The sequence below is a fragment of the Rhinichthys klamathensis genome, unplaced genomic scaffold, assembly GCF_029890125.1.
Source record: "Rhinichthys klamathensis goyatoka isolate OS25496 unplaced genomic scaffold, OSU_Roscu_1.1 h1tg000236l_1, whole genome shotgun sequence".
Lineage (NCBI taxonomy): Eukaryota > Metazoa > Chordata > Actinopteri > Cypriniformes > Leuciscidae > Rhinichthys > Rhinichthys klamathensis.
Window position 1 is genome coordinate 2,491,823 of NW_026606759.1, and position 17,150 is coordinate 2,508,972.

The following is a 17,150-nucleotide window of genomic DNA, read 5'->3' on the forward strand; positions in this document are numbered from 1 at the left end:
ATGTGTCGTTTGGAAGATGTAGAGCATTTGTGGTTCAGTGGTAGAACTCTCGCCTGCCACTCGGGAGACCCGGGTCCGATTCCCGGCCAATGCAAGAAGTTCCTTATGGTGTGCCTGAGGTCATGGTCATCAAAAAAGCTTTGTTCTGTAACTTCTGCTAATCCACATTACTGACACCGATTGCCACCTCAAGGGCAATAATTTGCCCTCATGAATCTTGTCGTTAATGTGCCGCCTCAAATGATGTGCCTCTCGTTAAAGATGTTTTAACCCAAGATCAATAAATCTTCCTCATCTTCCATCTATTTCACGACCCATGAAGCATAACCTCCCTGAATCTACCGATCACACAGTGACGTGTCTTTTGGAAGATGTAGAGCATTGGTGGTTCAGTGGTAGAATTCTCGCCTGCCACGCGGGAGACCCGGGTCCGATTCCCGGCCAATGCAAGAAGTTCCTTATGGTGTGCTTGAGGTCATGGTCTTCAAAAAAGCTTTGTTATGTAACTTCTGCTAATCCACATTACTGACAGCGATTGCCGGCTCAAGGGCAATAATTTGCCCTCATGAATCTTGTCGTCAATGTTCCGCCTCAAATGATGTGCCTCTCGTTAGAGATGTTTTAACCCAAGATCAAGAAGTCTTCCTTATCTTTCATCTATTTCACGACCTATGAAGCAACCTCCTTCCCTGAATGTACCAATCACACGAGGACGTGTCGTTATGAGGCTGTAGAGCATTGATGGTTCAGTGGTAGAATTCTCGCTTCCCAAGCGGGAGACCTGGGTCAGATTCCCGGCCTATGCAGAAAGTTAATAATGATGTGCCAGAGGTCATGGTTTTCAAAAAAGCTTTGTTATGTAACTTCTGCTAATCCACATTACTGACAGCGATTGCCAGCTCAAGGGCAATAATTTGCCCTCATGAATCTTGTCGTCAATGTGCCGCCTCAAATGACGTGCCTCTCGTTAAAGATGTTTTAACCCAAGATCAATGTCTTCCTCATCTTCCATCTATTTCACGACCAATGAAGCATAACCTGCCTGAATGTACCGATCACACAGTGATGTGTCGTTTGGAAGATGTAGAGCATTTGTGGTTCAGTGGTAGAATTCTCGCCTGCCACTCGGGAGACCCGGGTCCGATTCCCGGCCAATGCAAGAAGTTCCTTATGGTGTGCCTGAGGTCATGGTCATCAAAAAAGCTTTGTTATGTAACTTCTGCTAATCCACATTACTGACACCGATTGCCACCTCAAGGGCAATAATTTGCCCTCATGAATCTTGTCGTTAATGTGCCGCCTCAAATGATGTGCCTCTCGTTAAAGATGTTTTAACCCAAGATCAATAAGTCTTCCTCATCTTCCATCTATTTCGCGACCCATGAAGCATAACCTCCTTCCCTGAATGTACCAATCACACAAGGACGTGTCGTCATGTGACTGTAGAGCATTGGTGGTTCAGTGGTAGAATTCTCGCCTGCCACGTGGGAGACCTGGGTCCGATTCCCGGCCAAGGCAAGAAGTTCCTTATGGTGTGCCTGAGGTCATGGTCTTCAAAAAAGCTTTGTTATGTAACTTCTGCTAATCCACATTACTGACAGCGATTGCCAGCTCAAGGGCAATAATTTGCCCTCATGAATCTTTTCGTCAATGTGCCGCCTCAAATGATGTGCCTCTCGTTAAAGATGTTTTAACCCAAGATGAATAAGTCTTCATCATCTTCCATCTATTTCGCGACCCATGAAGCATAAACTCCTTCCCTGAATGTACCAATCACACAAGGACGTGTCGTCATGTGACTGTAGAGCATTGGTGGTTCATTGGTAGAATTCTTGCCTGCCACGCGGGAGACACGGGTCTGATTCCCGGCCATTGCAAGTAGTTAATTTTGGTGTGCCTGAGGTCATGGTCTTCAAAAAAGCTTTGTTATGTAACTTCTGCTAATCCACATTACTGACAGCGATTGCCAGCTCAAGGGCAATAATTTGCCCTCATGAATCTTGTCGTAAATGTGCCGCCTCAAATGATGTGCCTGACAGTAATGACATTACTGACAGCGATTGCCAGCTCAAGGGCAATAATTTGCCCTCATGAATCTTGTCGTCAATGTGCCGCCTCAAATGATGTGCCTCTCGTTAAAGATGTTTTAACCCAAGATCAATAAATCTTCCTCATTTTCCATCTATTTTTCAACCCATGAAGCATAACCTGCCTGAATGTACCGATCACACAGTGACGTGTCTTTTGGAAGATGTCGAGCATTGATGGTTCAGTGGTAGAATTCTCGCCTGCCACGCAGGAGACCCGGGTTCGATTCCCGGCCAATGTAAAATGTTCCTTATGGTGAGCCTGAGGTAATGGTCTTCAAAAAAGCTTTGTTATGTAACTTCTGCTAAGCCACATTACTGACAGCGATTGCCAGCTCAAGGGCAATAATTTGCCCTCATGAATCTTGTCGTCAATGTGCCGCCTCAAATGATGTGCCTCTCATTAAAGATGTTTTAACCCAAGATCAATAAATCTTCCTCATCTTCCATCTATTTCGCGACCCATGAAGCATAACCTGCCTGAATGGACCGATCACACAGTGAAGTGTCTTTTGGAAGATGTAGAGCATTGGTGGTTCAGTGGTAGAATTCTCGCCTGCCACGCGGGAGACCCCGGTCCGATTCCCGGCCAATGCAAAAAGTTCCTTATGGTGTGCCTGAGGTCATGGTCTTCAAAAAAGTTTTGTTATGTAACTTCTGCTAATCCACATTACTGACAGCGATTGCCAGCTCAAGGGCAATAATTTACACTCATGAATCTTGTCGTCAATGTGCCGCCTCAAATGATGTGCCTCTCGTTAAAGATGTTTTAACCCAAGATCAATAAGTCTTCCTCATCTTCCATCTATTTCGGGACCCATGAAGCATAACCTGCCTGAATGTACCGATCACACAGTGAAGTGTCTTTTGGAAGATGTAGAGCATTGGTGGTTCAGTGGTAGAATTCTTGTCTGGCAGGCGGGAGACCGGGGTCCGATTCCCGGCCAATGCAAAAAGTTCCTTATGGTGTGCCAGAGGTCATGGTCTTCAAAAAAGCTTTGTTATGTAACTTCTGCCAATCCACATTACTGACAGCGATTGCCAGCTCAAGGGCAATAATTTACCCTCATGAATCTTGTCGTCAATGTGATCAATAAGTCTTCCTTATCTTTCATCTATGTCGCGACCCATGAAGCATAAACTCCTTCCCTGATTGTACCAATCACACGAGGACGTGCCGTTATGAGGCTGGAGAGCATTGGTGGTTCAGTGGTAGAATTCTCGCTTCCCAAGCCGGAGACCCGGGTCCGATTCCCGGCCAAAGCAGGAAGTTAATTATGATGTGCCAGAGGTCATGGTCTTCAAAAAAGCTTTGTTATGTAACTTCTGCTAATCCACATTACTGACAGCGATTGGCAGCTCAAGGGCAATAATTTCCCCTCAATGTGCTGCATCAAATGATGTGCCTCTCGTTAAAGATGTTTTAACTCAAGATCAATAAGTCTTCCTCATCTTTCATCTATTTCGCTACCCATGAAGCATAACCTCCCTGAATCTACAGATCACACAGTGACGTGTTTTTTTGAAGATGTAGAGCATTGGTGGTTCAGTGGTAGAATTCTCGCCTGCCACGCGGGAGACCCGGGTCCGATTCCCGGCCAATGCAAAAAGTTCCTTATGGTGTGCCTGAGGTCATGGTCTTCAAAAAAGCTTTGTTATGTAACTTCTGCTAATCCACATTACTGACAGCGATTGCCAGCTCAAGGGCAATAATTTGCCCTCATGAATCTTGTCGTCAATGTTCCGCCTCAAATGATGTGCCTCTCGTTAGAGATGTTTTAACCCAAGATCAATAAGTCTTCCTTATCTTTCATCTATTTCACGACCCATGAAGCAACCTCCTTCCCTGAATGTACCAATCACACGAGGACGTGTCGTTTTGAGGCTGTAGAGCATTGATGGTTCAGTGGTAGAATTCTCGCTTCCCAAGCGGGAGACCTGGGTCAGATTCCCGGCCTATGCAGAAAGTTAATAATGATGTGCCAGAGGTCATGGTTTTCAAAAAAGCTTTGTTATGTAACTTCTGCTAATCCACATTACTGACAGCGATTGCCAGCTCAAGGGCAATAATTTGCCCTCATGAATCTTGTCGTCAATGTGCCGCCTCAAATGACGTGCCTCTCGTTAAAGATGTTTTAACCCAAGATCAATGTCTTCCTCATCTTCCATCTATTTCACGACCCATGAACCATAACCTGCCTGAATGTACCGATCACACAGTGACGTGTCGTTTGGAAGATATAGAGCATTTGTGGTTCAGTGGTAGAACTCTCGCCTGCCACTCGGGAGACCCGGGTCCGATTCCCGGCCAATGCAAGAAGTTCCTTATGGTGTGCCTGAGGTCATGGTCATCAAAAAAGCTTTGTTCTGTAACTTCTGCTAATCCACATTACTGACACCGATTGCCACCTCAAGGGCAATAATTTGCCCTCATGAATCTTGTCGTTAATGTGCCGCCTCAAATGATGTGCCTCTCGTTAAAGATGTTTTAACCCAAGATCAATAAATCTTCCTCATCTTCCATCTATTTCACGACCCATGAAGCATAACCTCCCTGAATCTACCGATCACACAGTGACGTGTCTTTTGGAAGATGTAGAGCATTGGTGGTTCAGTGGTAGAATTCTCGCCTGCCACGCGGGAGACCCGGGTCCGATTCCCGGCCAATGCAAGAAGTTCCTTATGGTGTGCTTGAGGTCATGGTCTTCAAAAAAGCTTTGTTATGTAACTTCTGCTAATCCACATTACTGACAGCGATTGCCGGCTCAAGGGCAATAATTTGCCCTCATGAATCTTGTCGTCAATGTTCCGCCTCAAATGATGTGCCTCTCGTTAGAGATGTTTTAACCCAAGATCAAGAAGTCTTCCTTATCTTTCATCTATTTCACGACCTATGAAGCAACCTCCTTCCCTGAATGTACCAATCACACGAGGACGTGTCGTTATGAGGCTGTAGAGCATTGATGGTTCAGTGGTAGAATTCTCGCTTCCCAAGCGGGAGACCTGGGTCAGATTCCCGGCCTATGCAGAAAGTTAATAATGATGTGCCAGAGGTCATGGTTTTCAAAAAAGCTTTGTTATGTAACTTCTGCTAATCCACATTACTGACAGCGATTGCCAGCTCAAGGGCAATAATTTGCCCTCATGAATCTTGTCGTCAATGTGCCGCCTCAAATGACGTGCCTCTCGTTAAAGATGTTTTAACCCAAGATCAATGTCTTCCTCATCTTCCATCTATTTCACGACCAATGAAGCATAACCTGCCTGAATGTACCGATCACACAGTGATGTGTCGTTTGGAAGATGTAGAGCATTTGTGGTTCAGTGGTAGAATTCTCGCCTGCCACTCGGGAGACCCGGGTCCGATTCCCGGCCAATGCAAGAAGTTCCTTATGGTGTGCCTGAGGTCATGGTCATCAAAAAAGCTTTGTTATGTAACTTCTGCTAATCCACATTACTGACACCGATTGCCACCTCAAGGGCAATAATTTGCCCTCATGAATCTTGTCGTTAATGTGCCGCCTCAAATGATGTGCCTCTCGTTAAAGATGTTTTAACCCAAGATCAATAAGTCTTCCTCATCTTCCATCTATTTCGCGACCCATGAAGCATAACCTCCTTCCCTGAATGTACCAATCACACAAGGACGTGTCGTCATGTGACTGTAGAGCATTGGTGGTTCAGTGGTAGAATTCTCGCCTGCCACGTGGGAGACCTGGGTCCGATTCCCGGCCAAGGCAAGAAGTTCCTTATGGTGTGCCTGAGGTCATGGTCTTCAAAAAAGCTTTGTTATGTAACTTCTGCTAATCCACATTACTGACAGCGATTGCCAGCTCAAGGGCAATAATTTGCCCTCATGAATCTTTTCGTCAATGTGCCGCCTCAAATGATGTGCCTCTCGTTAAAGATGTTTTAACCCAAGATGAATAAGTCTTCATCATCTTCCATCTATTTCGCGACCCATGAAGCATAAACTCCTTCCCTGAATGTACCAATCACACAAGGACGTGTCGTCATGTGACTGTAGAGCATTGGTGGTTCATTGGTAGAATTCTTGCCTGCCACGCGGGAGACACGGGTCTGATTCCCGGCCATTGCAAGTAGTTAATTTTGGTGTGCCTGAGGTCATGGTCTTCAAAAAAGCTTTGTTATGTAACTTCTGCTAATCCACATTACTGACAGCGATTGCCAGCTCAAGGGCAATAATTTGCCCTCATGAATCTTGTCGTAAATGTGCCGCCTCAAATGATGTGCCTGACAGTAATGACATTACTGACAGCGATTGCCAGCTCAAGGGCAATAATTTGCCCTCATGAATCTTGTCGTCAATGTGCCGCCTCAAATGATGTGCCTCTCGTTAAAGATGTTTTAACCCAAGATCAATAAATCTTCCTCATTTTCCATCTATTTTTCAACCCATGAAGCATAACCTGCCTGAATGTACCGATCACACAGTGACGTGTCTTTTGGAAGATGTCGAGCATTGATGGTTCAGTGGTAGAATTCTCGCCTGCCACGCAGGAGACCCGGGTTCGATTCCCGGCCAATGTAAAATGTTCCTTATGGTGAGCCTGAGGTAATGGTCTTCAAAAAAGCTTTGTTATGTAACTTCTGCTAAGCCACATTACTGACAGCGATTGCCAGCTCAAGGGCAATAATTTGCCCTCATGAATCTTGTCGTCAATGTGCCGCCTCAAATGATGTGCCTCTCATTAAAGATGTTTTAACCCAAGATCAATAAATCTTCCTCATCTTCCATCTATTTCGCGACCCATGAAGCATAACCTGCCTGAATGGACCGATCACACAGTGAAGTGTCTTTTGGAAGATGTAGAGCATTGGTGGTTCAGTGGTAGAATTCTCGCCTGCCACGCGGGAGACCCGAGTCCGATTCCCGGCCAATGCAAAGAGTTCCTTATGGTGTGCCTGAGGTCATGGTCTTCAAAAAAGCTTTGTTATGTAACTTCTGCTAATCCACATTACTGACAGCGATTGCCAGCTCAAGGGCAATAATTTACCCTCATGAATCTTGTCGTCAATGTGCCGCCTCAAATGATGTGCCTCTCGTTAAAGATGTTTTAACCCAAGATCAATAAGTCTTCCTCATCTTCCATCTATTTCGGGGCCCATGAAGCATAACCTGCCTGAATGTACCGATCACACAGTGAAGTGTCTTTTGGAAGATGTAGAGCATTGGTGGTTCAGTGGTAGAATTCTTGCCTGCCACGCGGGAGACCGGGGTCTGATTCCCGGCCAATGCAAAAAATTTCTTATGGTGTGCCTGAGGTCATGGTCTTCAAAAAAGCTTTATTATGTAACTTCTGCCAATCCACATTACTGACAGCGAGTGCCAGCTCAAGGACAATAATTTACCCTCATGAATCTTGTCGTCAATGTGATCAATAAGTCTTCCTTATCTTTCATCTATTTCGCGACCCATGAAGCATAAACTCCTTCCCTGATTGTACCAATCACACGAGGACGTGCCGTTATGAGGCTGGAGAGCATTGGTGGTTCAGTGGTAGAATTCTCGCTTCCCAAGCCGGAGACCCGGGTCCGATTACCGGCCAATGCAGGAAGTTAATTATGATGTGCCAGAGGTCATGGTCTTCAAAAAAGCTTTGTTATGTAACTTCTGCTAATCCACATTACTGACAGCGATTGCCAGCTCAAGGGCAATCATTTCCCCTCAATGTGCCGCATCAAATGATGTGCCTCTCGTTAAAGATGTTTTAACTCAAGATCAATAAGTCTTCCTCATCTTCCATCTATTTCGCGACCCATGAAGCATAACCTGCCTGAATGTACCGATCACACAGTGACGTGTCTTTTGGAAGATGTAGAGCATTGATGGTTCAGTGGTAGAATTCTCGCCTGCCACGCGGGAGACCCAGGTCCGATTCCCGGCCAATGCAAAAAGTTCCTTATGGTGTGCCTAAGGTCATGGTCTTCAAAAAAGCTTTGTTATGTAACTTCTGCTAAGCCACATTACTGACAGCGATTGCCAGCTCAAGGGCAATAATTTGCCCTCATGAATCTTGTCGTCAATGTGCCGCCCCAAATAATGTGCCTCTCGTTAAAGATGTTTTAACCCAAGATCAATAAATCTTCCTCATCTTCCATCTATTTCACGACCCATGAAGCATAACCTCCCTGAATCTACCGATCACACAGTGACGTGTCTTTTGGAAGATGTAGAGCATTGGTGGTTCAGTGGTAGAATTCTCGCCTGCCACGCAGGAGACCCGGGTCCGATTCCCGGCCAATGCAAAAAGTTCCTTATGGTGTGCCTGAGGTCATGGTCTTCAAAAAAGCTTTGTTATGTAACTTTTGCCAATCCACATTACTGACAGCGATTGCCAGCTCAAGGGCAATAATTTGCCCTCATGAATCTTGTCGTCAATGTTCCGCCTCAAATCATGTGCCTCTCGTTAGAGATGTTTTAACCCAAGATCAATAAGTCTTCCTTATCTTTCATCTATTTCACGACCCATGAAGCAACCTCCTTCCCTGAATGTACCAATCACACGAGGATGTGTCGTTATGAGGCTGTAGAGCATTGATGGTTCAGTGGTAGAATTCTCGCTTCCCAAGCGGGAGACCTGGGTCAGATTCCCGGCCTATGCAGAAAGTTAATAATGATGTGCCATAGGTCATGGTTTTCAAAAAAGCTTTGTTATGTAACTTCTGCTAATCCACATTACTGACAGCGATTGCCAGCTCAAGGGCAATAATTTGCCCTCATGAATCTTGTCGTCAATGTGCCGCCTCAAATGACGTGCCTCTCGTTAAAGATGTTTTAACCCAAGATCAATGTCTTCCTCATCTTCCATCTATTTCACGACCCATGAAGCATAACCTGCCTGAATGTACCGATCACACAGTGACGTGTCGTTTGGAAGATGTAGAGCATTTGTGGTTCAGTGGTAGAATTCTCGCATGCCACCCGGGTCCGATTCCCGGCCAATGCAAGAAGTTCCTTATGGTGTGCCTGAGGTCATGGTCATCAAAAAAGCTTTGTTATGTAACTTCTGCTAATCCACATTACTGACACCGATTGCCACCTCAAGGGCAATAATTTGCCCTCATGAATCTTGTCGTTAATGTGCCGCCTCAAATGATGTGCCTCTCGTTAAAGATGTTTTAACCCAAGATCAATAAGTCTTCCTCATCTTCCATCTATTTCGCGACCCATGAAGCATAACCTCCTTCCCTGAATGTACCAATCACACAAGGAAGTGTCGTCATGTGACTGTAGAGCATTGGTGGTTCAGTGGTAGAAATCTCGCCTGCCACGTGGGAGACCTGGGTCCGATTCCCGGCCAAGGCAAGAAGTTCCTTATGGTGTGCCTGAGGTCATGGTCTTCAAAAAAGCTTTGTTATGTAACTTCTGCTAATCCACATTACTGACACCGATTGCCACCTCAAGGGCAATAATTTGCCCTCATGAATCTTGTCGTTAATGTGCCGCCTCAAATTATGTGCCTCTCGTTAAAGATGTTTTAACCCAAGATCAATAAGTCTTCCTCATCTTCCATCTATTTCGCGACCCATGAAGCATAACCTCCTTCCCTGAATGTACCAATCACACAAGGACGTGTCGTCATGTGACTGTAGAGCATTGGTGGTTCAGTGGTAGAATTCTCGCCTGCCACGTGGGAGACCTGGGTCCGATTCCCGGCCAAGGCAAGAAGTTCCTTATGGTGTGCCTGAGGTCATGGTCTTCAAAAAAGCTTTGTTATGTAACTTCTGCTAATCCACATTACTGACAGCGATTGCCAGCTCAAGGGCAATAATTTGCCCTCATGAATCTTGTCGTCAATGTGCCGCCTCAAATGATGTGCCTCTCGTTAAAGATGTTTTAACCCAAGATGAATAAGTCTTCATCATCTTCCATCTATTTCGCGACCCATGAAGCATAAACTCCTTCCCTGAATGTACCAATCACACAAGGACGTGTCGTCATGTGACTGTAGAGCATTGGTGGTTCATTGGTAGAATTCTTGCCTGCCACGCGGGAGACACGGGTCTGATTCCCGGCCATTGCAAGTAGTTAATTTTGGTGTGCCTGAGGTCATGGTCTTCAAAAAAGCTTTGTTATGTAACTTCTGCTAATCCACATTACTGACAGCGATTGCCAGCTCAAGGGCAATAATTTGCCCTCATGAATCTTGTCGTAAATGTGCCGCCTCAAATGATGTGCCTGACAGTAATGACATTACTGACAGCGATTGCCAGCTCAAGGGCAATAATTTGCCCTCATGAATCTTGTCGTCAATGTGCCGCCTCAAATGATGTGCCTCTCGTTAAAGATGTTTTAACCCAAGATCAATAAATCTTCCTCATTTTCCATCTATTTTTCAACCCATGAAGCATAACCTGCCTGAATGTACCGATCACACAGTGACGTGTCTTTTGGAAGATGTCGAGCATTGATGGTTCAGTGGTAGAATTCTCGCCTGCCACTCAGGAGACCCGGGTTCGATTCCCGGCCAATGTAAAATGTTCCTTATGGTGAGCCTGAGGTAATGGTCTTCAAAAAAGCTTTGTTATGTAACTTCTGCTAAGCCACATTACTGACAGCGATTGCCAGCTCAAGGGCAATAATTTGCCCTCATGAATCTTGTCGTCAATGTGCCGCCTCAAATGATGTGCCTCTCATTAAAGATGTTTTAACCCAAGATCAATAAATCTTCCTCATCTTCCATCTATTTCGCGACCCATGAAGCATAACCTGCCTGAATGGACCGATCACACAGTGAAGTGTCTTTTGGAAGATGTAGAGCATTGGTGGTTCAGTGGTAGAATTCTCGCCTGCCACGCGGGAGACCCGAGTCCGATTCCCGGCCAATGCAAAAAGTTCCTTATGGTGTGCCTGAGGTCATGGTCTTCAAAAAAGCTTTGTTATGTAACTTCTGCTAATCCACATTACTGACAGCGATTGCCAGCTCAAGGGCAATAATTTACCCTCATGAATCTTGTCGTCAATGTGATCAATAAGTCTTCCTTATCTTTCATCTATTTCGCGACCCATGAAGCATAAACTCCTTCCCTGATTGTACCAATCACACGAGGACGTGCCGTTATGAGGCTGGAGAGCATTGGTGGTTCAGTGGTAGAATTCTCGCTTCCCAAGCCGGAGACCCGGGTCCGATTCCCGGCCAATGCAGGAAGTTAATTATGATGTGCCAGAGGTCATGGTCTTCAAAAAAGCTTTGTTATGTATCTTCTGCTAATCCACATTACTGACAGCGATTGCCAGCTCAAGGGCAATAATTTCCCCTCAATGTGCCGCATCAAATGATGTGCCTGTCGTTAAAGATGTTTTAACTCAAGATCAATAAGTCTTCCTCATCTTTCATCTATTTCGCTACCCATGAAGCATAACCTCCCTGAATCTACAGATCACACAGTGACGTGTTTTTTTGAAGATGTAGAGCATTGGTGGTTCAGTGGTAGAATTCTCGCCTGCCACGCGGGAGACCCGGGTCCGATTCCTGGCCAATGCAAAAAGTTCCTTATGGTGTGCCTGAGGTCATGGTCTTCAAAAAAGCTTTGTTATGTAACTTCTGCTAATCCACATTACTGACAGCGATTGCCAGCTCAAGGGCAATAATTTGCCCTCATGAATCTTGTCGTCAATGTTCCGCCTCAAATGATGTGCCTCTCGTTAGAGATGTTTTAACCCAAGATCAATAAGTCTTCCTTATCTTTCATCTATTTCACGACCCATGAAGCAACCTCCTTCCCTGAATGTACCAATCACACGAGGACGTGTCGTTATGAGGCTGTAGAGCATTGATGGTTTAGTGGTAGAATTCTCGCTTCCCAAGCGGGAAACCTGGGTCAGATTCCCGGCCTATGCAGAAAGTTAATAATGATGTGCCAGAGGTCATGGTTTTCAAAAAAGCTTTGTCATGTAACTTCTGCTAATCCACATTACTGACAGCGATTGCCAGCTCAAGGGCAATAATTTGCCCTCATGAATCTTGTCGTCAATGTGCGGCCTCAAATGACGTGCCTCTCGTTAAAGATGTTTTAACCCAAGATCAATGTCCTCCTCATCTTCCATCTATTTCACGACCCATGAAGCATAACCTGCCTGAATGTACCGATCACACAGTGACGTGTCGTTTGGAAGATGTAGAGCATTTGTGGTTCAGTGGTAGAATTCTCGCCTGCCACTTGGGAGACCCGGGTCCGATTCCCGGCCAATGCAAGAAGTTCCTTATGGTGTGCCTGAGGTCATGGTCATCAAAAAAGCTTTGTTATGTAACTTCTGCTAATCCACATTACTGACACCGATTGCCACCTCAAGGGCAATAATTTGCCCTCATGAATCTTGTCGTTAATGTGCCGCCTCAAATGATGTGCCTCTCGTTAAAGATGTTTTAACCCAAGATCAATAAATCTTCCTCATCTTCCATCTATTTCACGACCCATGAAGCATAACCTCCCTGAATCTACCGATCACACAGTGACGTGTCTTTTGGAAGATGTAGAGCATTGGTGGTTCAGTGGTAGAATTCTCGCCTGCCACGCGGGAGACCCGGGTCCGATTCCCGGCCAATGCAAGAAGTTCTTTATGGTGTGCCTGAGGTCATGGTCTTCAAAAAAGCTTTGTTATGTAACTTCTGCTAATCCACATTACTGACAGCGATTGCCAGCTCAAGGGCAATAATTTGCCCTCATGAATCTTGTCGTCAATGTTCCGCCTCAAATGATGTGCCTCTCGTTAGAGATGTTTTAACCCAAGATCAATAAGTCTTCCTTATCTTTCATCTATTTCACGACCCATGAAGCAACCTCCTTCCCTGAATGTAACAATCACACGAGGACGTGTCGCTATGAGGCTGTAGAGCATTGATGGTTCAGTGGTAGAATTCTCGCTTCCCAAGCGGGAGACCTGGGTCAGATTCCCGGCCTATGCAGAAAGTTACTAATGATGTGCCAGAGGTCATGGTTTTCAAAAAAGCTTTGTTATGTAACTTCTGCTAATCCACATTACTGACGGCGATTGCCAGCTCAAGGGTAATAATTTGCCCTCATGAATCTTGTCGTCAATGTGCCGCCTCAAATGACGTGCCTCTCGTTAAAGATGTTTTAACCCAAGATCAATGTCTTCCTCATCTTCCATCTATTTCACGACCCATGAAGCATAACCTGCCTGAATGTACCGATCACACAGTGACGTGTCGTTTGGAAGATGTAGAGCATTTGTGGTTCAGTGGTAGAATTCTCGCCTGCCACTCGGGAGACCCGGGTCCGATTCCCGGCCAATGCAAGAAGTTCGTTATGGTGTGCCTGAGGTCATGGTCATCAAATGTAACTTCTGCTAATCCACATTACTGACACCGATTGCCACCTCAAGGGCAATAATTTGCCCTCATGAATCTTGTCGTTAATGTGCCGCCTCAAATGATGTGCCTCTCGTTAAAGATGTTTTAACCCAAGATCAATAAATCTTCCTCATCTTCCATCTATTTCACGACCCATGAAGCATAACCTCCCTGAATCTACCGATCACACAGTGACGTGTCTTTTGGAAGATGTAGCGCATTGGTGGTTCAGTGGTAGAATTCTCGCCTGCCACTCGGGAGACTCGGGTCCGATTCCCGGCCAATGCAAGAAGTTCCTTATGGTGTGCCTGAGGTCATGGTCATCAAAAAAGCTTTGTTATGTAACTTCTGCTAATCCACATTACTGACACCGATTGCCACCTCAAGGGCAATAATTTGCCCTCATGCATCTTGTCGTTAATGTGCCGCCTCAAATGATGTGCCTCTCGTTAAAGATGTTTTAACCCAAGATCAATAAGTCTTCCTCATCTTCCATCTATTTCGCGACCCATGAAGCATAACCTCCTTCCCTGAATGTACCAATCACACAAGGAAGTGTCGTCATGTGACTGTAGAGCATTGGTGGTTCAGTGGTAGAATTCTCGCCTGCCACGTGGGAGACCTGGGTCCGATTCCCGGCCAAGGCAAGAAGTTCCTTATGGTGTGCCTGAGGTAATGGTCTTCAAAAAAGCTTTGTTATGTAACTTCTGCTAATCCACATTACTGACAGCAATTGCCAGCTCAAGGGCAATAATTTGCCCTCATGAATCTTGTCGTCAATGTGCCGCCTCAAATGATGTGCCTCTCGTTAAAGATGTTTTAACCCAAGATCAATAAGTCTTCATCATCTTCCATCTATTTCGCGACCCATGAAGCATAAACTCCTTCCCTGAATGTACCAATCACACAAGGACGTGTCGTCATGTGACTGTAGAGCATTGGTGGTTCAGTGGTAGAATTCTTGCCTGCCACGCGGGAGACCCGGGTCTGATTCCCGGCCAATGCAAGTAGTTAATTTTGGTGTGCCTGAGGTCATGGTCTTCAAAAAAGCTTTGTTATGTAACTTCTGCTAATCCACATTACTGACAGCGATTGCCAGCTCAAGGGCAATAATTTGCCCTCATGAATCTTGTCGTCAATGTGCCGCCTCAAATGATGTGCCTGACAGTAATGACATTACTGACAGCGATTGCCAGCTCAAGGGCAATAATTTGCCCTCATGAATCTTGTCGTCAATGTGCCGCCTCAAATGATGTGCCTCTCATTAAAGATGTTTTAACCCAAGATCAATAAATCTTCCTCATCTTCCATCTATTTCGCGACCCATGAAGCATAACCTGCCTGAATGTACCGATCACACAGTGAAGTGTCTTTTGGAAGATGTAGAGCATTGGTGGTTCAGTGGTAGAATTCTCGCCTGCCACGCGGGAGACCCGGGTCCGATTCCCGGCCAATGCAAAAAGTTCCTTATGGTGTGCCTGAGGTCATGGTCTTCAAAAAAGCTTTGTTATGTAACTTCTGCTAATCCACATTACTGACAGCGATTGCCAGCTCAAGGGCAATAATTTACCCTCATGAATCTTGTCGTCAATGTGCCGCCTCAAATGATGTGCCTCTCGTTAAAGATTTTTTAACCCAAGATCAATAAGTCTTCCTCATCTTCCATCTATTTCGGGACCCATGAAGCATAACCTGCCTGAATGTACCGATCACACAGTGAAGTGTCTTTTGGAAGATGTAGAGCATTGGTGGTTCAGTGGTAGAATTCTTGCCTGCCACGGGGGAGACCCGGGTCCGATTCCCGGCCAATGCAAAATGTTCCTTATGGTGTGCCTGAGGTCATGGTCTTCAAAAAAGCTTTGTTATGTAACTTCTGCTTAGCCACATTACTGACAGCGATTGCCAGCTCAAGGGCAATAATTTGCCCTTATGAATCTTGTCGTCAATGTGCCGCCTCAAATGATGTGCCTCTCCTTAAAGATGTTTTAACCCAATATCAATAAATCTTCCTCATTTTCCATCTATTTCGCGACCAATGAAGCATAACCTGCCTGAATGTACCGATCACACAGTGACAAGTCGTTTAAAATATGTAGAGCATTGGTGGTTCAGTGGTAGAATTCTCGCCTGCCACGCGGGAGACCTGGGTCCGATTCCCGGCACATGCAAGAAGTTCCTTATGGTGTGACTGAGGTCATGGTCTTCAAAAAAGCTTTGTTATGCAACTTCTGCTAATCCAAATTACTGACAGCGATTGCCAGCTCAAGGGCAATAATTTGCCCTCATGAATCTTGTCGTCAATGTGCCGCCTCAAATGATGTGCCTCTCGTTAAAGATGTTTTAACTCAAGATCAATAAGTCTTCCTCATCTTCCATCTATTTCGCGACCCATGAAGCATAACCTGCCTGAATGTACCGATCACACAGTGACGTGTCTTTAGGAAGATGTAGAGCATTGATGGTTCAGTGGTAGAAATTCTCGCCTGCCACGCAGGAGACCCGGGTCCGATTCCCGGCCAATGCAAAAAGTTCCTTATGGTGTGCCTGAGGTAATGGTCTTCAAAAAAGCTTTGTTATGTAACTTCTGCTAAGCCACATTACTGACAGCGATTGCCAGCTCAAGGGCAATAATTTGCCGTGAATAATTTGCCGATTCATTTGCCAATGAATCTTGTCGTCAATGTGATCAATAAGTCTTCCTTATCTTTCATCTATTTCGCGACCCATGAAGCATAAACTCCTTCCCTGATTGTACCAATCACACGAGGACGTGCCGTTGTGAGGCTGGAGAGCATTGGTGGTTCAGTGGTCGTGTTCTCGCCTCCCAAGCGGGAGACCCGGGTCCGATTCCCGGCCAATGCAAAAAGTTCCTTATGGTGTGCCTGAGGTCATGGTCTTCAAAAAAGCTTTGTTATGTAACTTCTGCTAATCCACATTACTGACAGCGATTGCCAGCTCAAGGCCAATAATTTGCCCTCATGAATCTTGTCGTCAATGTGCCGCCTCAAATGATGTGCCTCTCGTTAAAGATGTTTTAACTCAAGATCAATAAGTCTTCCTCACCTTCCATCTATTTCGCGACCCATGAAGCATAACCTGCCTGAATGTACTGATCACACAGTGACGTGTCTTTTGGAAGATGTAGAGCATTGGTGGTTCAGTGGTAGAATTCTCGCCTGCCACGCGGTAGACCCGGGTCCGATTCCCGGCCAATGCAAAAAGTTCCTTATGGTGTGCCTGAGGTAATGGTCTTCAAAAAAGCTTTGTTATGTAACTTCTGCTAAGCCACATTACTGACAGCGATTGCCAGCTCAAGGGCAATAATTTGCCCTCATGAATCTTGTCGTCAATGTGTCGCCTCAAATGATGTGCCTCTCGTTAAAGATGTTTTAACCCAAGATCAATAAATCTTCCTCATTTTCCATCTATTTTTGCGACCCATGAAGCATAACCTGCCTGAATGTACTGATCACACAGTGACGTGTCGCTTAGAAGACGTAGAGCATCGGTGGTTCAGTGGTAGAATTCTCGCCTGCCACGCGGGAGACCCGGGTCCGATTGCCGGCCAATGCAAGAAGTTCCTTATGGTGTGACTGAGGTCATGGTCTTCAAAAAAGCTTTGTTATGTAACTTCTGCTAATCCACATTACTGACAGCGATTGCCAGCTCAAGGGCAATAATTTACCCTCATGAATCTTGTCGTCAATGTGATCAATAAGTCTTC

At 45.5% G+C, this 17,150-nt stretch overlaps 25 non-coding genes across 25 annotated transcripts; all 25 read left to right on the plus strand.

Annotated features, from left to right (window-relative positions):
• Positions 1-23: 23 nt before the first annotated feature.
• On the plus strand, positions 24-94 carry trnag-gcc (transfer RNA glycine (anticodon GCC)). Its single transcript has one exon. It is a non-coding gene; the product is annotated as a tRNA-Gly (tRNA).
• A 284-nt stretch (positions 95-378) lies between these two features.
• On the plus strand, positions 379-449 carry trnag-gcc (transfer RNA glycine (anticodon GCC)). Its single transcript has one exon. It is a non-coding gene; the product is annotated as a tRNA-Gly (tRNA).
• Positions 450-1,447: 998 nt separating this feature from the next.
• Positions 1,448-1,518, plus strand: trnag-gcc (transfer RNA glycine (anticodon GCC)). The gene has a single exon. It is a non-coding gene; the product is annotated as a tRNA-Gly (tRNA).
• A 740-nt stretch (positions 1,519-2,258) lies between these two features.
• Positions 2,259-2,329, plus strand: trnag-gcc (transfer RNA glycine (anticodon GCC)). The gene has a single exon. It is a non-coding gene; the product is annotated as a tRNA-Gly (tRNA).
• A 284-nt stretch (positions 2,330-2,613) lies between these two features.
• Positions 2,614-2,684, plus strand: trnag-gcc (transfer RNA glycine (anticodon GCC)). The gene has a single exon. It is a non-coding gene; the product is annotated as a tRNA-Gly (tRNA).
• Positions 2,685-3,622: 938 nt separating this feature from the next.
• On the plus strand, positions 3,623-3,693 carry trnag-gcc (transfer RNA glycine (anticodon GCC)). The gene has a single exon. It is a non-coding gene; the product is annotated as a tRNA-Gly (tRNA).
• Positions 3,694-4,332: 639 nt separating this feature from the next.
• trnag-gcc (transfer RNA glycine (anticodon GCC)) lies at positions 4,333-4,403 on the plus strand. Its single transcript has one exon. It is a non-coding gene; the product is annotated as a tRNA-Gly (tRNA).
• A 284-nt stretch (positions 4,404-4,687) lies between these two features.
• trnag-gcc (transfer RNA glycine (anticodon GCC)) lies at positions 4,688-4,758 on the plus strand. The gene has a single exon. It is a non-coding gene; the product is annotated as a tRNA-Gly (tRNA).
• Positions 4,759-5,756: 998 nt separating this feature from the next.
• Positions 5,757-5,827, plus strand: trnag-gcc (transfer RNA glycine (anticodon GCC)). Its single transcript has one exon. It is a non-coding gene; the product is annotated as a tRNA-Gly (tRNA).
• A 740-nt stretch (positions 5,828-6,567) lies between these two features.
• On the plus strand, positions 6,568-6,638 carry trnag-gcc (transfer RNA glycine (anticodon GCC)). The gene has a single exon. It is a non-coding gene; the product is annotated as a tRNA-Gly (tRNA).
• A 284-nt stretch (positions 6,639-6,922) lies between these two features.
• Positions 6,923-6,993, plus strand: trnag-gcc (transfer RNA glycine (anticodon GCC)). The gene has a single exon. It is a non-coding gene; the product is annotated as a tRNA-Gly (tRNA).
• Positions 6,994-7,931: 938 nt separating this feature from the next.
• On the plus strand, positions 7,932-8,002 carry trnag-gcc (transfer RNA glycine (anticodon GCC)). Its single transcript has one exon. It is a non-coding gene; the product is annotated as a tRNA-Gly (tRNA).
• A 284-nt stretch (positions 8,003-8,286) lies between these two features.
• trnag-gcc (transfer RNA glycine (anticodon GCC)) lies at positions 8,287-8,357 on the plus strand. The gene has a single exon. It is a non-coding gene; the product is annotated as a tRNA-Gly (tRNA).
• Positions 8,358-9,705: 1,348 nt separating this feature from the next.
• On the plus strand, positions 9,706-9,776 carry trnag-gcc (transfer RNA glycine (anticodon GCC)). The gene has a single exon. It is a non-coding gene; the product is annotated as a tRNA-Gly (tRNA).
• Positions 9,777-10,871: 1,095 nt separating this feature from the next.
• On the plus strand, positions 10,872-10,942 carry trnag-gcc (transfer RNA glycine (anticodon GCC)). The gene has a single exon. It is a non-coding gene; the product is annotated as a tRNA-Gly (tRNA).
• A 243-nt stretch (positions 10,943-11,185) lies between these two features.
• Positions 11,186-11,256, plus strand: trnag-ccc (transfer RNA glycine (anticodon CCC)). Its single transcript has one exon. It is a non-coding gene; the product is annotated as a tRNA-Gly (tRNA).
• Positions 11,257-11,525: 269 nt separating this feature from the next.
• Positions 11,526-11,596, plus strand: trnag-gcc (transfer RNA glycine (anticodon GCC)). The gene has a single exon. It is a non-coding gene; the product is annotated as a tRNA-Gly (tRNA).
• A 994-nt stretch (positions 11,597-12,590) lies between these two features.
• Positions 12,591-12,661, plus strand: trnag-gcc (transfer RNA glycine (anticodon GCC)). The gene has a single exon. It is a non-coding gene; the product is annotated as a tRNA-Gly (tRNA).
• A 982-nt stretch (positions 12,662-13,643) lies between these two features.
• On the plus strand, positions 13,644-13,714 carry trnag-gcc (transfer RNA glycine (anticodon GCC)). The gene has a single exon. It is a non-coding gene; the product is annotated as a tRNA-Gly (tRNA).
• A 288-nt stretch (positions 13,715-14,002) lies between these two features.
• Positions 14,003-14,073, plus strand: trnag-gcc (transfer RNA glycine (anticodon GCC)). Its single transcript has one exon. It is a non-coding gene; the product is annotated as a tRNA-Gly (tRNA).
• Positions 14,074-14,361: 288 nt separating this feature from the next.
• trnag-gcc (transfer RNA glycine (anticodon GCC)) lies at positions 14,362-14,432 on the plus strand. Its single transcript has one exon. It is a non-coding gene; the product is annotated as a tRNA-Gly (tRNA).
• Positions 14,433-14,813: 381 nt separating this feature from the next.
• Positions 14,814-14,884, plus strand: trnag-gcc (transfer RNA glycine (anticodon GCC)). The gene has a single exon. It is a non-coding gene; the product is annotated as a tRNA-Gly (tRNA).
• A 284-nt stretch (positions 14,885-15,168) lies between these two features.
• trnag-gcc (transfer RNA glycine (anticodon GCC)) lies at positions 15,169-15,239 on the plus strand. The gene has a single exon. It is a non-coding gene; the product is annotated as a tRNA-Gly (tRNA).
• Positions 15,240-16,572: 1,333 nt separating this feature from the next.
• trnag-gcc (transfer RNA glycine (anticodon GCC)) lies at positions 16,573-16,643 on the plus strand. The gene has a single exon. It is a non-coding gene; the product is annotated as a tRNA-Gly (tRNA).
• Positions 16,644-16,928: 285 nt separating this feature from the next.
• On the plus strand, positions 16,929-16,999 carry trnag-gcc (transfer RNA glycine (anticodon GCC)). Its single transcript has one exon. It is a non-coding gene; the product is annotated as a tRNA-Gly (tRNA).
• The last annotated feature ends 151 nt before the right edge of the window (positions 17,000-17,150 follow it).